The following is a 20180-nucleotide window of genomic DNA, read 5'->3' on the forward strand; positions in this document are numbered from 1 at the left end:
CATGGCAATGAGAAAGAACGAAATCTGGCCATCTGCAACAAAGTGGATGGACCTTGAGGGTGTCATGCTAAGTGAAATAAGTCAGGCAGAGAAGAACAGATACCATATGTTTTCACCATAGGTGTAACAGGAGAAACTTAACAGAGGACATGGGGGAGGAAAAGGGAAAAAATAGTTGGGGAGAGGGAGGGAGGCAAACCATGAGAGGCTCTTGAATACTGAGAGCAAACTGAGGGCTGGTGAGGGTGAGGGAAAGGGGAAGGGGGGTGATGGGCATGGAGGAGGGCACTTGTTGGAATGAGCACTGGGTATTATATGGAAACCAGCTTGAAGATAAACTATAAAAAAATAAATAAATTGTTGTTTGTTTTGTCTTGTCAATATATTGTTAAGGATTCTTGCCTTTATGCTCATGAAGAATATCAGTTATGGTTTTTTAAAAAATTTTTTATAACAGGCTAATATTGGCCTTATAACATTAGATGAAACTGTTTCTCCTTTTCAGTTTTTTGAAAGTATTTGGGGAGTATTTGTATTATTTATTCCTTAAATATTTGATAGAGAAGCCATCTAAACCTGAATATTTATTTATATGAATGTTTTAAATTATAATTCCATTTCTTTAATAGCTATAAACCTATTTATATCTTTTATTTCTTATTATGCCAGGTTTGGTAATCTGTATTTTCTAATGAATGTGATCATTTATCTAATAAGTAAAATTTACTGGCATATAGCTGTTCATACTGTTCCCTATTATGTGTTTAATATTTGTAAAATCTATGGTAATGTTCCCTCTTTTATTCCTGGTATTGATAATTTGTGTTTTCTTGGTCAGTCTAGTTACCGCTTATCAATGTCATTGATCTTCTTTAAGAACCAGCTTTTTGTTTTATTATTTTTCTCTATTGTTTCCCATTTCCTTTTTTTTTTTTACAAGAGAGGAAGTGATAGTCATAGTTTGCTCTTTGTCTTGACAATAATAGTCATAATAAGTTTAATACTGACTCAAAGCACATAATTAAAAATTATTATGGATCTTTTTTTGAAAGATAAGGAAAGTGGAGAAATAGTTCATGAAAACTGTTTTCATAATAGTACGTCAGTAATAGACTAAAGTAGATTAATATATAAATTGCAGAATAAGCATATCACATTGAGATGTGAGAGTAAATACTGTAAGAAAGAACTGAAGGAGTTGAAAATAGTGATACTTAAGAGGTGAAAGTGAGAAGTTATGTAGGGGATTGTAATTTCTCACAAAAGGGTTTTTTTTTTTTTTGGATTGAGTTTGACTTTTAAAGTATATGCATTGATAATATTGATAAGATAAAAAATTTAATATTTTAATATTAGAATAAGAAAAAGCATAGCTAGGAAGCCACCAGCCTCAGAAGATCACTGCTCCTCATTCTGATGCTGATGGATAAATGCAAAAACAGAGTGAATGAGTGGAGGGAAGCAGTTGAGAGTCCCAGGAGGGAGGGCAGAACTGGTGTCAAGGTGCATGCCTATGACTTAGAACATTGCTAAAAGATGCTTTTGACCTCAATTTCAGTTAAGAACAATTCATCTGTCTTAATTCTGATAGAATTAATAAAGGTGAAGGTAGAAAGCCTATTGAAATCAAACTTAGGATTACCACATAAATACATCCATAACAATATTAGATAACTCCTTACAGAGAGAATTTTCATATATATTACTTTACTTATTCCTCATGTTAGCCCCACAAGTCCAGTGTTATGATAGATGGTATCTTCCCTTTGTACTGAGTTTAAGGTTAAAAGATTTGTTCAAGGTCACACTGGTGATAAATCCCAGAGTGTGGACTCTAAACTTATTCTTTCCACTAACAATTCCATGATATACATAGTCAGAACACAAAATAATTTTAAGCATGCTGATTTATTTATCTTAGTATTTTCATAACTATAACCTGATTACTTAATGATAGGAAGCAGGATAGACTATGGTGATTTTGATTTGAATAGGCTTGGATATAGACTATACTACAATTACTTGCTGCATGACCTTGGGAGTATTAATAAATTTATCTGAGCCTCTTCTCTGCGTGAAACAGGATATTACTGCCTTCCTCATGGGGCTGTTTTCAAGAGTAAACATATGTGCGATGTTTATTACAGTACATTGAGGTTAGTATGGACTCAATAATTGCTTTATAGTATGATAATTTTTGTTAACTTTACAAATAACTGTGAAATTATTTAATGATATATAAGAACAGTGATATTGGCTCACTATCAAAAATGATGATATTGAGTTTTCCTAGTGGAATGCTCAGTTTCAAACAAAATAAAGCATACATATGTAAACAAGTTAAATTGAAATTACTTAAAAATTAATTTACTTTAAAGATCATCTTTTGAGTCACATGAATCGCTAAGAATCAGGCTACAACTGTATGATTTATATATATTTATAAAATAGTATAAATGCAGAGAAGAATGTGGAGAAACGTCTATCAAGTAGCTAATGGTGGTTGTCACTAAGGGTTGGGATCATGATGTGAGACATTGACCTATCTATAGGTATTTTTTTTAGTGCTTTTCAGAAAATAATGAAGAGATTCTACTTTTATAATCTAAAAAAGAACATGATTTTAACATAATTTAAGGAAAAATAAGCCTTTCTTGATCAAAAGAATTTGGCATGACTTGCTCCATACTGTAGATCATTTCTTCCTAAATGCTCTGAAATCTCCTTCATCATTGACATCAGTTGATAGGTCTCTAGTTCTAGAATTTCTGTAAGTATCAATGACACCCTTGTGTCCTAGAATTTGCATCTGGTTTCCATACATAAGGTGTGCTCCTTGGTTCTGTCCAGACCTGGTAGTCAAAGTATTTTAGGATTAGAAAAAATTTGTTCATTTTAAATGGCAGACTTTACTGGTGGTCTTTCCAGCCATGAATATGAGCTGCTGAGGACATTACTGATGTCAAAACTATTTTAATCAAACATATTTATAAATAGAGCTTAAAAAAAGACTTTGGCTCACACCCCAAGATGGCATGAGCTTTGCTTTTCAGTTATTCCTAAAGTTATTTCTAAAACCAGTGCTGCATTCAACTGTAACCTTTGTCTCCCTTTCTGCCCACCAGGAGCTATCCACAGCTCCCTTCCCTAATTCCATCTCTCCACGTTTTCCCTTTGCCCTTTTCTGTCTCGAGTTCGTGCTTCTTCCTGGAGCTGGGAGGGGGTGGGGAGTGGCTTGCTTTGGCTTCAGCAGCTGCCTCAGCAGCCTGGCTTCCTGCACCCCCAGGCAGCCTTGCGTCTTCCAAGGGCTCTTCCAGTTTGGCGTTCCGCAGCTGCCAGGAGAGATCCAGAATTTCAAATGCTTTCAGATCTCACCTTATTATGGTCTTAAAAACAGCATAATCCCCAAGTTGACAATCTCCAGACTGAGGAGGATGTCTAGGGAATGTTAGTTCTATTCGGATGCTCTCCTTGTTTCTGATTGGTCCTAGTGAATGAAAATAAAAGCAATAGAGGTACCAACTCCTTTCAAGGTGGTGCGCATTAACATCAACAAAACTTGCCCCTGCGCTGCTGGTTGGCTTATATTTCAGGAATAATCAGAAGCTGGCTGCTTCTCTGGTGGCAAAGTGTAGAACAACCCAGGAGATCCTTTGTCACCTCCACGATGAGTTTATGAATACTTATCGTCTGGGCTCAAGTTATGACATCCTATCGTGTTCCATTCTTAACCTTTACACTCACTTGAATGTGAAACTTTAAAAGACATAACTTCTGGGATAACTCTCCTTTTGAAAGAATTGAGGCAAATTAAAAAAAAAAGGTGTCACAGGTTAGATTCTGAGTTCTGGTGAGGTTATCTGATGACTGAGATTCTGGGAGATCAGCTGAGATTTCTGATAGGTTATCCATCACAATAAATGTAGATGGATGGCAAATCCTGTTCCCAAAAGCCAACATCAGAGTAAACCTTGTGTGTGTGTTTAGCATCTGATCTCATTCAAAGTTGCTTTTTGAGAAGTGTGGTGCTATATATGGGTACTCTTATGATAAGATAGGATGTGGCTCAGGCTTTAATTCCTAACAAAACTGTAACTTGGACACCTCCTTCTGAAAACCTGGAGCATATGTTTCCTGTCTCAACCAGCAACCTATGTTGGAGACCTCTGGAAGAGATGTCAAACTTGGTTCTTAAGAGCATATAATTTGTAGCCGGACAGCCTAAAGTTGGACATTCAATTCTGCCACATGCCATTGACATTTAACCTGTTTGTTCATTGGTCTTTCCATCTATAAAATGGGTACGATAAAGGTACCTCCACAGGTATGTTGAGCACTCGAGACCTTGCTCTGTGCTAGTTAGTGGTATGAAAAGGGAGGTATAGTAGAAGCAGTTGTTTTTGTTGTTTTTCTTGTTATTTATCTTAAATGTTCAGCTCCTGCCAAAGTCCAGTAAGAACACCGATCTTTGAGAATGATGAGAGTAACAGTTGCCCACATTTATTGGGTACTTACTATGTGTATGGTCTTATATATTTACTTCTCACCACAAGTCTGGGAGGAGAAACACAAGGTATAATCCATCCCTCCCTCTGTTGTAGTCCCTGTGCTTAGTCAGAGGAGATGAGCACAAGGCTGCCTCCAGAGTAGAAAGTTCTTTCACAGGCTATGATGTAGCCTATGTCCTCAACCTTTATTGGAGGTCAATGTGAGGAATAACCACGTGATAAACATTGTTATTGAACATGGTGCATTTCATTGTCCAGTGACCTTTAAGAAACCACATGTCATAAATTTGTCTCAGAGGCAAGAAAAAGGTTATCTCTCTTGATGTTTACTCTTATTAGGCAGATATTTGGGCCTAACACCTAGAGATTCTGATTTAGTATGTTTGGGCCTGGTCAGATAACTGTATTTCATTTTATTTTATAAGTTTATTTATTTTTAGAGAGAGAGAGAGAGTGCAAGCAGGGGAAGGGTAGAGAGAGAAGGAGAGAGAGAATTCCAAGCAGATTCCACACTGTTAACACAGAGCCCCATGTGGGGCTCAAACCCACAAACCATGAGATCATGACCCAAACGGAAATCAAGAGTCAGATGTTTAACTGACTGAGCCACCCAGGTGCCCCTCAGATAACGGTATTTCAAAAATGTTCCCTTTCTTTGTGCGTCTGAAACACGCCACAGTTAGGAACCTCTAGTGGGGCTCATCAGCTTTCCCAGAGGGTCCTGATCCATAGGATGGAGCTAGGATTTGTACTTCCAGCTACAGACAGAATGTGTGTCCCCAGAATCCATATGTTGAATGTTATTATTTGGAGGTGGCACCTGTGGGAGGTGATTGGGTTATGAGGGTGTAGCTTTCATAAATGAGATTAGTGCCTTAGCAAAGAGACCCCAGAGAGCACCCTCACTCCTTCACCATATGAGGACACAGGAAGGAGATGTCCTTCTATGAACCAGGAAGTGAGCCTTCAGCAGACACTGAATCTGCAATTGCCATGATCTTGGACTTCCCAGCTTTCAAAACTGTGGAAAATAAACTGCTGTTTGTAGGCCACCTGGTCTATGGTATTCTATTATAGCAACCCGAACGGACTAATATATTTCCTTTTACCTAAGTTTTCTGACAGAATTTTTGCTCCCTTCTCATGCCTCATCTATTGTTCTTTAATTTACCTGCTGTTAATATTTTTATAGTTCACATATCATTTACTGTAAAATGCCTCAAATCTGTTTCTGACATAAAAACAAATTAATGAAAGAATGAGTGTTGTTATCCACCTAAAGTTTTCAACACTTTTTTTTAAAACTCTTTATTTTTGGGGTACCAAGGTGGCTCAGTCGGTTGAGCATCCGACTTCGGCTCACGTCATGATCTCACAGTTCATGGGTTTGAGCCCCGCATCGAGCTCTGTGCTGACCGCTAGCTCAGAGCCTGGAGCCTGCTTCGGATTCTGTGTCTTTTTCTCTTTCTGCCCCTCCACTGTTCATGCTCTGTTTCTCAAAAATAAATAAATGTAAAATAAATAAATAAATAAAACTATTTTTTCTCTCTATCACTCTTTCTCCTACCATTGCCATTTTTAGTTGTTTGACAAAGTAAACAATTCTATTTATTTACCTTTACAAAGCACTAATGTATTCTAAAAGGAGAATGGCTCCCTCTCAAATGTCTTGAGGCACCGTAATTGTGAAGAGGGACTGTTCTAGGTGAAGGAGTTCAACCCAGAGATAAGGAGATTGGAGAGGGCCGTAATGAGTTCAAAGGAAGGCACTGGAATGAAGGCAGCCCCAGAGCTTGTCAATGGAGGGTGGGGTTTGTCTCATCTCGTGGTCCTCCCACCCCATTCCGCTGATGTTGATTTAGATGCACTCTTTGCTAACAGAATGTCAACATGCGGCAATTATTTTGTGTTTGTTTATGAAAGGATAGGACTTTTCTGAAGATGAACTTGGCCTAGGTCACTGAACACCACATTTATAATCAGCTTTCCTTGCTTTACAGTGGCCTTCCTTGAATAAAAAGGGGCGACTCCAAAGGTCATTGCAAGATTACAAAATAACAGGTCCAGACTCATGTACTGTTTTGTTGGGAGGATGACTGATTGGGACCTGGATGAAATAACATTGGCTTCAATCCGGAGCTGGGGCTAGATTAGGACAGGAATACATGCACGACCTGCTACAAGCATTTGTTAGGTCCTGTCTTCTAGGAAAAAAAAAAAAACTCTTCCCCCCACCCCCAATTTAGTGTGGAGAATACTTCGGTACCACCAGATGATGTTCAAATGATCGAACTGATGGAATGGTTTTTATATTCAATTTTGAGTCATGCTGCTAAAGCTCTTTATTATTTCCTCTGCTTTGATCAGCATAAGTGACTCACAACTAAGTTTAACCAGGCTTTTTCATTCCAGAGCTGATCATAACATAACTATGTAGTTTGGGCAGCCCCTTCCTAGTTTCTGAGGAATTACTTGTTCAATTTATACTTTTCAGGTACCTGCTCTACGTACACTTTCACACTAGATACTGTCATTGTCCTTTAGGAATTTGCCATTGAATTTGGACAATACATTATACATTGAATGCAATATAAAAATGAAAATGAGTGGCAATATGAAGCTTTGTAAATTAGCTGTGATAAAGGAGCTAGAAACACACTTTGGCAGGAATTCTGAGACAGGCATAATCATGTGGGTTGGTGAGATCAGGGAAGGCTTCCCCAAGGCCGCGTGACCTGGTGTGTGATTGATCCATATCTTTGGATGCTCCTATATAGAGAATCTCTGCTCCAACCACAGTGCTCTGTGCACCTGTGAACATTCCTTTCCCCATTTCCCTAGGAAATCTTTGCCAATGCCACTCCTCTCATCTAGAATACCCAACCTCTTTCTTCACTTAACATAATTCTTCCCAAGTTTCCAAACACAGGTTGTAGGGGTCTTCGAATATGTGTCTTAGAAATGTGAACTTTCTGTTAATGGGAATCAGTACCTACTTTTTAGTAGAGTTAAAAAAAAGTTAAGTGTGAATCAATGCCGAATTTATGAGAAGAGAATCATTTCCAAACATTCACTACAACAGGTTTATGCCTCCTATTTATTATTTTTCCTAAGGACATCAGAGAAGGGGTTAAACATGATTTATTTATTTATTGGTCCCCGGTGTGAGAAGGGGATTAAAGACAAGGTAGCTTTAGCCAATGGCAGGAAATAAAAATATCTCTTTAGACCCTAGATTCCAGAGACAACGTCTGGAGATATTTTTGGTTGTCCCAACTTGGGGGTATGGGTGCTCCTAGCATCTAGTGGGTCAAGGAAGCTGCTGAACATCCTATGATGCACAAGGCAGTCTCTCCACAGCAAAGAATGATCTGCACTAAACTGCCAATGGTGCTGACGTTGAGAAATGTTGTACTGGAGAAACTTAGAAGTTACTGATCGACACCCAGTTAAGAGACACTTGTTTGGAAAGATTTACCTCCGAGGAAAGGAAAACAAATAGCAAATCTGTTTAGCTTACAATATTTTGACCAGAAAACAAAATTAAAAAGAAAATAAAGAGTTCTGCTCATTCATTGACAACCTTTTAATGCCTCTGCAACTGTCCATTCAGTACAAAGCTAACATTTCTGACTTCGACCATATATGTGGCAATGCCAAACAAATGAGTTCAGGGGAACCAAACCACTGAATCATTGCCAAGTAGTGTCATCACCCTTTAATTTGTTTAGCTTCTCCTTGGGTGTGTCAAGAGGGCCCACCTTCCCAGGTGTGACCAGGTTAGACAGTTCTTCCCAGTTCCCGTTTCTCTCTGAAGGAAATGGTGGAGTGTGTGTGGTCAAGGTTGGGGAGGGACAGAGGTCCATGGTGAAATACCAAGGGGGTCCGAGAAACTTCAGTCTGGATTTTCCCTTCAGAGGGTTGTGGTTTTGTCTGAACAGAGGCTGTTGGTCAGCCTTAACTATTGTTTTGCATGTTTAGAATACATGTCTTGGAAGATAAGGATTCACAGGTTATTTTAACTTTATTTGGATGATTAATATGTACAACTTATGGACATGTTTTAAAAATAGAAACAGCTGGGGAGCCTGGGTGGCTCAGCTGGTTGAGTGTCTGACTTACACTCAGGTCATGATCTCATGGTTTGTGAGTTTGAGCCCTGCATCAGGTTGTCTCAGGTCAGCACAGAGCCTGCTTCAGATCCTCTGTCTCCATCTCTCTCTGCCTCCCCTCTGCCCCTACTCACTCTCAAAAATAAACATTAAAAAAATAGAAACGATTTTCATGCTTAAGGGTCAGGTGACTGTAATTTTTAATCTATGACAGTTAATTAACCAATTCACTAAGTATTTATTGCATGTCAAGTATGTACAGGCATGGGGGTCCAATGTCACGAGGATTCAGTGTGGTCTTGGAGACAGCCAAGTAAAAAGGTAATCACAATCCGGTGTGCTCAGAGTGTGTGTGGCAGGGGGGTGGGAGGGCCAGATAGGCAGCACCAGGGGAACACAGTGAGAAGTCTCTTAGCTGAGACCTGAGAACTGAGACTTGAGGGCTGGTAGGAGTTAGTGATAAAAAGTGTATGGGGGAGTGGAGGCTGGGAAGGGAGATGAAATTTGACTAAAAGCGGCGAGCGTGTGCAAATGTTCACAAGTTAGATAAAGCATGGAGAGTTCAGCGAACTTTAAGATGTTTAGCAGAGCTGTTTCAAAAGGACAGATTTAGGATTCAGAAGCATGAAAAGTTTATTCAGGGTCTGATCAATTAAGGAGGGTATGTGGAATGAGGAGGGAACTGGGGGGCCTAAGAGAAATACAAACAAGAAATGCAGAAAAGAATAAGAACCAAGACCTGTGAAATGTGGCAAGACAAAGTAAAAGGACAAGCCACAGCTGGCAGAACTTTATTTGCAATACCGATACGTAAAGAACTTTGGCAAATCAGTAAGGAAACAATGAACAACCCAGCTGAGAAATGGGCAAAAGAAATGAAATAGCATTTCATTAAGAAATGGAGAGATCCTTTCACGTTGTTGATAAACCAGGAAGTGCCAATTACAGCCACAAAAGATATTTCTCACCCATGAGATTAATAGATTTAGAAAGAGTGACAATATCAAATATGGGCAAAATGCAGAGCAATGAGAACTTTGGTATTGCTGCTGGTAAGAGTGTGAATTAGTGCAGCCACTTTGAAAAAAAATTGGCATTAACTTAGTAAATATGCAGATGCATGTATTTTACATGTTTAAGGGTGCCAAGATCCATGTGGCAATATTGTTTATGACAACAAAAAGCTGGAAATAAGCAAAATATCTGTTGATAGTAGAAAGAAGAAACAGATTTTTATCTATTCTCATAATGGAAGACCATAGAGCAGTGAAAATTAACAAATTACAACTCTGTGTATGTTATGGATTGAATTATTTTCCTGTAAAATTCCTCGATCTTGAACTTCTAGCCTCTACAACTGTGAGAAAATACATTTCTGTTTAAGCCACCCAATCAGTGGTATTTTTTATGGATGTTCTAGGAAATGAATACAATGTGTCTATATTGATGGATCTCAAAAATATAAGGTCGAATCAAATTGCAAGTCACAGAAGAATACTGACAGTGTGGTTCCATTTAAGTAAAGATTTACAAAAGGACATATATAGTTTAGAGATACGCACACGCATATAACAATTTTTACATTTTGACACTCCTTTCAAAATATGGAGCTTAATTTTATTTCCCTTGACTATGGGCTGAACTTAAGGACTCTCTTCTAATGAATAGAATAAAGCATAAGTGATGGTGTGTGACTTTTGATACTTAGGTCATAAAAGACAGAGAGGTTTCCTTCTTGCCCCCTCTTGCATCACTTGCTTGGGGAGAATTCAGGTAACATGTTCTGAGGATGCTCAGGTAACTCAACGAAGAGGTCCATGAGACAACGACCTGATGCCTCTTGCCAACAGCCATGTGAGTGCACCATCTTGAAAATATATCTGCAGCCCCAGTCAAGCCTTCAGATGACCCCAACCCTGGTAGAAGTCTTTACTGCAACTTCCTGGATTCAGAATTATCCAGTGAACGCACTCCCAAATTTCTGACCATAGAACTGTGAAGTAATAGATGTTCATTGTTTAAGCTACTAAGTTTTTGGATAATTTGTTACATAGCAATAGATAACTAATATACAATATACAATAAAGAAAAAGCAAGGAAATTGTAGACATAAGTTTCAAGATGATGGTTGCCCTTGGGTGGAAGGATGGAGGGATAATTAGGCAGGGAAACACAGATACCTCAAAGATACTATTAATGTAGTATTTATTTTTAATTTGGGTAGCAAATGCATGTTTATTTTATTATTTTTTAAAAAACTGTATAGATCTGTTATATACATATATATCATATGTCTATTGTATATGGGAGATATTTTATTTAAAAAAAAACACAGCTGTGGTCAGACAAATAGAAAAAAATCCAAGAGTTAAGTTTCACGGCAGCTAAGAAATGAACAAGACATCCAGAGCAGGTAATGGTGCTTGAGAAGCAGGGCTGACTAGAAAAGCACAGAAGGGTTGCCAGACCACACTGAGCATCCAGTCTGAGTTTGCAGATCACTGATGTGGAGTATCAGCCACCTGTCAGGCTGGGTGGCCTCCCTCCAGCCATGCTCGGTGTCCCAGATTAAGCATGAAGAACACACATCATAAATAGCTCCGAAGAGCAAAGGCTTGCCCTTGCCCTCACACCCCAGCTCAAGTGTCAGATCTGTCCCATGGCCTGTCCCTCCCTCCACCTCCAGAGAGATAGATAATTCCTTTCCTTGTGCCTCCACTAAAATAACAATGACCATTGTTAACACTTATAACGCTTATCATATGTCAGAGGCACTGCATTAATCATTCCCATGCATAACTTGGTTTCACCTTCATCACTATCCTGTGGAGTAAATACTCTTATTATCCCTCTTTTACAAAAGAGTTTGCACAGTAGGCAGAGTGGGGTCAGGAACTGTTCAACTCTAAAGCACCAGGGCACAATCATTCTACACCAGCACTTCCTAAGTGACGGATACATACAGAGATCTCAGCCCAGGTTGCAGTTGATGAGAATGATAGCTTTACCTTTTTATAACTCTGCCAGATTGTGAGCTACTAGGTGGTTCAGACCTGCCTTAACCCAATTTTGTGTCCTGGACCTCCTCAACCAAATGAATGAATGAATAAGTGCTGGGTGATGATGTAAAATATTCTGTTAGAGTTTTCTATTCCTTCTGTAGCAGACCACATCGGTACTCCTTGCCCATGCTGTGGACTAGATGTTTGTGGTCACCCCCCACTCTCACCCCCACTGTTCTGCCCTAGATTCCTATGTTGAAATTCTACCTCCCAATGTGATGGCATGCATCTGAAGGTGGGGCCTGTAGGAGGTAATTAGGATTACATGAGGTCATGAGGGCGGAGCTCTCAGAATGGGATTAGTTCCCTTACAAGAGTCCCTAGAGAGATTGTTTTTCCTCTCTGCTTTTTAAAGATATAACCAGAAAATGACAATCTACAATGTGGAAAAGGATTTTCACCAGAAATTGACATCCATGTTGGCATCCTGATCTTGGACTTTCAGTCTCTAAGACTTTGAGAAATAAATTTGTTATTTATAAACCACCCAATCCATGGTACTTTGTTATAGCAGCCAAAAAGGACTAAGACAGCCCATATATCCTGGGATCCCTTTGTAGGTTTATGAACATCAGTTCCCACATTGCTTTCAATCCCAAGGGCCAGCACCTGTGTCCCTGTCATACACATTGTCACAGGGCTGCCCACACACTGCTTTTCTGCACTCACAAATAGAAGTAACTGGTTATTTATGGTCTCCCAAGGGCAGCCTGTTGCCATGACAAATGAGTGTGGGGATATATACAATCTAGCTCCCTTGTCTCTGACTGGGAGGACTCCAGGATATGACCTATCCTCTCTTTGGAGCTCCTCATGTGGGATCGTGCCAAAGGCTCCCTTTATGGGCAGGTGGTATTTTCAAAGATGACCACAGCAGTACATCTCATCCCATATGCTCTTCTCCAACAAGGTTTGGAGTCTAATTCTCCTCCTCTTGCATCCGGGCTTGACTGAGTGACTGCTTGCAAGAAGTCGAATGCAGTTGAATCAATAGATTTTGCCACTGACTTCCAAACTAGGTCAGAAAAAGTCTTATAGTCTCTGCCTTGGTCTCTTGGAATTCTTCTCTAAGACATTGCCTTTTAGAATTGCTTGCTCTTTAAACCCAACATTTAGGCCTTCTGGTTGACAGGCCCATCTTTGAGTTATTCCAGCTCAGGACACATCCATGTGAGTGAAGAAGCTTCCAGATGGTTCCAGCCCGTATTTGTTAAGTCATCCAGACTTTGAGTGATCCCAGCTGAGGCCACAGACATGATGGAACAGAAGCAAGCTATCCTTTTTGCCCTGTCCAAATTCCTGACCCACAGAATCTTCAGACATTATAAAAATGGCAGTTGGTTTACACCACCAAGTTGGGGTGAATTGTCACACTGCGATAGACAACTGGAACACAAAATCTCACATCCTTGTTTGGCTTCCTTCATTTCTCTGTCCTCCCTTTCCTGTCTTCCTGCCCACATCTCTTGGGAACAAATCCTAATCAATCACTTTTGTGCTAATTTTCATCTCAGGGTTTGCCTCAGGGGAAACTTACCTAAGCCACCCCTACCCTCATCTAGCCTGGAGGTTGGGGCTGGGAATAGAAGCTGTCAGAAACCTGAGGAAAGAATACAGACACACCTGTTGCTGCCTGTCATCATGAGGAAATCTTACCTAGAAAACAAACACCTGGGCGTGCCCTTGACTGATGGAACCTGGACATGAGTCAGTAGTCTGGAGTCCATGGTGAGGGTGTGAGCAAATGTGGTTATGGATTCGAGGGGAAGAAAGGAACTAGGACTGAGAAGTTTTGGAGGACAGAGCAGGGGACCAGCAAAAGCTGAATTGGGCATCTGGATGGGATGGTCAGTCCAGACTGGATGTATTGGGAGATGTGCTACTGCAGGGCCAGTGTCCAGGTCAGGACTTTGCTGGGAAATGTGAGGCAGGCCATACATTAGGATCAAATGAGAGCAGAAAGAGGTTAAGAAACCTGAAGAACATAAAAGAACCAAGGACAAGCACCAGGGAACACCCCAACATAGAAATATGATGTAGCTGATTGGAGTGAAACAGCAGTCACACATAGGGGACCCTGCAACCTTGTCAGATGAGGCTACATTTTCCCTGTTGGGCTCAAGTCTTTCAGGCAGTTCCTGTGGAAGCAACCCTTTCACAGCCAGCCTGGTCTACACAGAGCAGATGCTTGGGATCACCAGCTGGAGGAGGGTGTGTGGACTTGGGCTGGAAGCCACTTCACTAGCTGATCTGTGAGCACAGATGTAGCCTGGGGCATTGGAGAACAGAGGTAAATATAGTCGGGAAGACTTGGCACGTTGGAAGTCGTTGGCAGGCGGGGCACTGTGGCTTGCCCTTCAAAATGCCAGAGAAATTGGTTAAAGGGAAAAGCTTACTTAACTTTTCCAGGAAAGATTAATAAACAGAGAAGGAAAGAAGAAAAGTCAATGCAATGCAATAGGGTCAAATCTGTTGAGGTTGTTTTCAGGTTAGTGTTTTCATCCTGGAGGAATGCTGGTTGTCTAGGACTGGCCTGGAGTCTCCAGGGCTCCTGGTCCAGGTGAATTTTGACCTCAAGAGGTGTGCCTGCTGGACCCAGTTGGAGATGGGGCCATGCCAGAGGACTCTCCCAGCCTTGCCTAGACTCTCCAGGGTGAAAGGGAAACCGAGGAAAAAATGAATTAATAGTGTACTTAGAAAATAAGTCACTTTTTAAGGGTAACACAGGCATATGATGAAAAAATTCAAACCCTACACAGTGATATACAGTAAAACATAAATGTTGACCCCACTCAACTCCTAGCCCCCCAGTTGCCATCCTAGAAGCCATGACTATTCTCAGCTTCTTACACATCTCCCAGAGATGCATTTAGAAGTCGATATGGATATGCAACTTGTTTGCACATTTTCTGCACATTTGACAGTTTACCATGTCCAGTGGTGATCTGGCCCTGGCCCTATGGGATGGTGGGAGCCAACTATTAAATTTCTAGAAAATTTCTGAGCTGGTGGTTAAACATGGCCATTAAAAAAAATTAAGTTATATGACCTTATAATAAAATAAATTAGAAGCAAAATACTCAGAAATCATGGCTTCCTAATCTTTTCACTACATTTGACTGTTTCTATGTTCTTGAGGTTATTTACGACTATTGTATCTGTGGTGTGCAAATACTATGTATAACATAATCATGTGGTGTTTGCATCTCTTTCCAACTGTGCCTTCAGTGAGGACATGTTGGTGGCTTGGAGTTGGGTCATGGAAATGCTTACACCTTAGAAGTCAGGAAACACTACAAATCAGAGCCTGAGTTATTGTTTTGTTGATGGTCTAGACCAGCAGCTCATAAGCTGGTGAAGGGTCAGAAGGGAAATAGCCGAGGCTTTGCGGGCCACATGATCTCTGTTGTAACTACTCAGCTCTCCTGTCATTGCACAGAAGTCACCACAGGTGAGAGGTAAATGAAGGAATGTGGCTGATGTTCCAAATTGTATTTACAAAACCAGACGGTGGGCTAGATTTGGCTTAAGGGCTGTCGCTTTCTGGCTCTTGTTCTAGACTTAAGGAAGTGGTGGGGATATAGTAATAATGCAGAGTAAATATAAAAGTGTTGTGTCTAACTCCATTACATTGTGAAGAGCACAAAAAGTTGAGGAGATAGTCTTCCAGTATGCCCAAACTGTGATCTGATTCAGCAGTTTTGCTCATGTCATTGATGTAGCAGTGAAGTTCCAACATGCATATCGGTTGTTTCACTTCCATTTTGCTCCTGGATAAAAATGAAATGTCAAGCAATCTTAATGTTTGATCACATTCTTTGTCAGTGATATGAGTGATTTTTTTGCTGATTGAAGACTAATCAAACTATTGACGGTTGGATTTTGAGACATAATCGTTTGTGATAGAATGATAAAACTGGGGGCACCTGAGTGGCTCAGATGGTTAAATGTCTGGCTCTTAATCTCGTCTCAGGTCATGATCTCATTGTTGGGTTTTTGAGATTAAGCCTTGTGACTGGCTCTGTGCTGACAGTGCAGAGCCTGGTTGGGATTCTCTCTTGCTCTCTCTCTGCCCCTCCCTCGTTCTCTTTCTCTGTTTCTCTTTCTCTTTCTCAAAGTAAATAAATAAACATTAAAAAAGAATTGTAAAACTGCCAGTGGATTTTGTTAGAAATATCAGGTCACATTATGTTAGAGGGTCGAATTTACAAAGAAGAATATTGCATACTTTATTATTTGTAAATTGTGCAGTATACATCTTTTATATTAGTAAAATTGTTAATTTTGTTTAATGTAAACATGTATACATCCTTACGTTTTTGATTACACTATTAAACATTTAACAGCTCAGTATTTTTTTAATGTTTATTTTTGAAAGAGAGAGAGAGAGAGAGAGAGAGACAGACAGTGAGTGTGGGGGAGGGGCAGAGAGAGAAAGAGAGAGAGAATCTGAAGTAGGCTTCCGGCTCTGAACTGTCAGCACAGAGCCTGATGCGGGGCTCGAGCTCACGGACTGTAAGCTCATGACCTGAGCCAAAGTCAGACGCTTAACAGACTGAACCCCCCAGGCGCCCCATTATCAGCTCAATATTGCATGTAACTGTTCAAAACCTTACTTTTGTTCACAATGTATTTTGGAGAGTCTTTCATACATATACATCTGCCTCATTCTTTTCAGCAACTATATTCTTTTTAACATTTGGTACCATTTATTTATTTATTTGTTAACAGTTTGTACCATTTTAGATATCTTCCATATTTGTTTCTCCCGTACTGATGGGTATCTATGTGGGTTATAAGTCTTTCACTATCACAAGCAGTGGTACAGTGAACATTCATAAAAAGATGCTGTTGCACCCATATACAAATATATCTGTAGTCCAAATTCCTAGAGGCAGAATTTCTGGGGCAAAGAGTGCATGCATTTATAATTATGATCGATACTGACAAATTGCTTTTTCAGGAAGTTGAACCAAGCTACACTATCACCTCAAATGCAAGAGAATGCTTGTTTCTTTATGCCTTTGCTAAATGGTATATTATCATACTTTTTGATTTTGGAACGTGTGATGGATTAAAATGGTATACCATTGAAATTTAACTTGCATTTTATTTGTTATGAGGAATAGTACACACTTTTTCATGTTTAAACACCACTGGTATTACCAGCTATGTGAATTATTTATCTTCTTTGCTCATTTAAAAATTTTCTGCTAATACCTAAGATCATTTTAAATCCCTCCAAACAGAATATGAGCTTCACAAGGCTGGGAATTTTAATTATTTTGAGTCCCCTGAAGCTTAGAATGATGCCTGGCACATAATAGTTGCTCATTAAATATTTGTCAATTAATTAATTACTAAGGGATTTCACCCCTGGTCTGTCATATATGTTGTCATATTCTCTTCCAATTTCTCATTTGCCTTTTGACTTTGTTTGATGGAAAAAAAATTTTCCCTTTGAAGAAATTTCAAATTTTTATAATAGTCAAAGTTAGAAATCTTTTCTTTTATAGCTTCTGTACCTTTGTGTCTTATTTGGAAAGATACTCATTTCCAAAAATAAATCAGTTCTCTTGTGATATCTTAGAAGACTTTGATTATTTTTATATTTAAATCTTTAAAACATCTGGAAATTATGTTAGGTTAAGTGATAAAGTAGGCATCGAAATTATGGCTTGTCCATGTGGCTGCCCATTTGCTCCGATACTCTCATTGATCTCTCTCATTCTCCCAGTGACTGGAGTTCACTTTCTCATGCACCAAATTCCCACGTGTGGTTGATCTATTTCTAGCTCCTCTATTTCTCCATCTGTATATTCATATGCCAGCACCAGGCTGCTTTAATGATTAATGCCTACTCTTTTACATGGTGTTTATAGCTTCTGAGTGATGAAGCCATTTTTGGCCTAGACTTAAACATGCAGTTTATATTTATATAAAGTGCTTTTGCAGAGATCATCTCACTTGATTTTTATAATACCTTCAAGAGGAAGGTAGTAAAAGTGTTTTTGTTGTTGTTGTCCCATTTTACAAATGAGGAAGCTGAGGTTCAGGGAGGTTGGGGACTTTTTGCCTTTGACTGTTTATCTGGTGTCTAATAGTATGTGGAATGGATAGTAACCCCTATCCTACTCACCTACTCTTCTATGACAAAATGTTGCCCAGTGGAAAAATGCATTAACACATTATCAAAATAACAACTAAGACAAAAATTATTCCATTCCACACATTTTTCTTATTCTTATGTACTCAATGTCTTATGTGGTCTTCCTTAGATCTTATCAAGAAACTCAGGTGAGTTAGTATCAGAAAACTTGGAAAAAGATAACAATTTGTATACTGAGATTATTAGCATGGCTCTTGGCATATAATATTCACTAAGTGATAGCTATTATTTTTATTTATTTGATTACGAGCATGAGCCTTGAAGTAGGAGACCTGAGTTCTAGTCACTACTCTTCCATTTATCACCTTGGTAAGTTATTTAACCTCTCTGAGCCTTGGTGTCCTCATATGTACAATGGGCACTACAATAAAACCCTCAGTAGTTTTGTGATGATTAAATGAGATAATATGAGGTAAATGAGATAATACATGAAGGCTCTCTAGCACATAGTAAGCCCTCAACGAATGTTAATGATTTTTTTCAAGGACTATCTTCTTCTGAGGGTCCTAAACTTATTTCCCCACAAATGAAGACATTGCCAGGATCTTTATTCAAGAAAATCAGGGATAGTTAGTTCTCCAGTTATTCTGTATTCATGGATACACTCTCACCTACCTACCTGATGACTCTCTTTTGCCTTATGTGAAAAAATGGAAATGAAAATCAACGCACAAACCTCACTCTAATTTAGACTCCGCTTATTCTTGCTAAGTCCCACTGGATCTGTTTGCATTATTTGCTAAGAAAGGGTTTGTGAACTAAATTAACAGTGTAAATAAGACTTGGGAAGAGTGCTGAAAATAATTAAGGGAACTATTTCCAAGCATGCTTAAATACTTGAGAAGATTCACGTAAAGGCAGACAACGTATCTGAGATCTCGGAACCACGCATGTCCATTTATTAACAAGTGATTACAATGACTTGTGTATTGTTATGGAAGGAATGTTTGTGCCCTCACACCCCCTCCTCCATGTGTTGCAGCTGTGACCTCCAATGTGATGGTTTAGGAGTGGCAGTTAGGGTTCGATAAGGTCATCCATTAGTGCGCTCATAAGAAGAGGAAGAGGCACCAGGGTTGCTTTCTCTCTCTCTCTTTCCACCAATCTACCCACCCCTGCCTCACCATGTGAGGACATAGTCAGAAGGGAGCAGTCTGTAAGTGAGGAGGTGGGCCCTAACCAAGAACTGCATTGGTTGGCATCTTGACCTTGGTTGTTGCAGCCTCCAGAACTGTAAGGAGTAAGGATGTGTTTTTCAGGCGACTCGGTGTATGGGATTTCGTCACTGCAGCTTGAGCTGGTGCTCAGTTAGTGACTGCTAATACGTGTACTAATCTGTCTCCTCAACTCAGTGGGCTCCCAAGGGCAGGTCATGCCAGGGCTATGTCTATACCCCTGTGCCTGGCCCCGAAACACAGTGCCTGTGCATGGAGGCTCCTCAAAACATGTTCGTGAAAATGACAAATACGTGCTGAGGGCTTGGAGATATTTGGTTATTTTAGACTAAGTCATTAATTTATTTTTAATTGCTGGTTGTACATTTCTACTCAGCTATCCTGTGATCTCCTCAAATTTAGCTAAATACATCATTTCATTCTATAAAAATCAGCTCCTCAGCCCAGTTTCTTAATGTTTTTTTTCTCTTGGCACCATCATTTTTTAGATTTAAAATTTGGAGTCATTTGTGTTTTTCTTCTTCCCCTCCCTCCTTCATATTCAATAAGCCACTATGTCCAGGATTCTTGCCTTCAAAACATCTCCTGTCTCTATCACCTTGTCCTGAGTCAGATGCCACCCTCAGGTCCAAGCCCCATTGCCCTATTTCTGGAATACCAGAATGGTCTTACTTTGTTTGGCAGAAAGCCCTTCCAATCCTGTATTATTTTTATTTTGGATGATAATACATTTCCTTTCTTTTCTTTGGAATATAAAAAGTAAGCAGTCACAAAAAAAACCATATAAAGAAAAGATATTAACTTGCCCTCAATTCTCATTCAATCCCATTTTCTTATAGGCAATCAGTGTTAACAATTTGATATATATGTATCTTTCCATATTTTCCTCTATACTCACATATGTGTAGTTTTTAAAAAAAATAAGTCAAATAGTACATGTGATCCAATGGAGAAAGGATAGTTTTTTCAGGAAATAGGGCTGTGACAACAGAATGTCATGTAAGAAAATTGAACCCAACTCTTATTTTGCACTGTACACAAAAATTAAAATGAAATATATCAAAGACACGAATGTAAACTTAAAATTGCTAAAAGAAAACACAGGAGAAAATCTTTGCAACTTTGGGGTAGGCAAAGATTGCTTGAATAGAATG

The sequence above is a fragment of the Suricata suricatta genome, chromosome 7, assembly GCF_006229205.1.
Source record: "Suricata suricatta isolate VVHF042 chromosome 7, meerkat_22Aug2017_6uvM2_HiC, whole genome shotgun sequence".
NCBI classification, from domain to species: Eukaryota; Metazoa; Chordata; class Mammalia; order Carnivora; family Herpestidae; genus Suricata; species Suricata suricatta.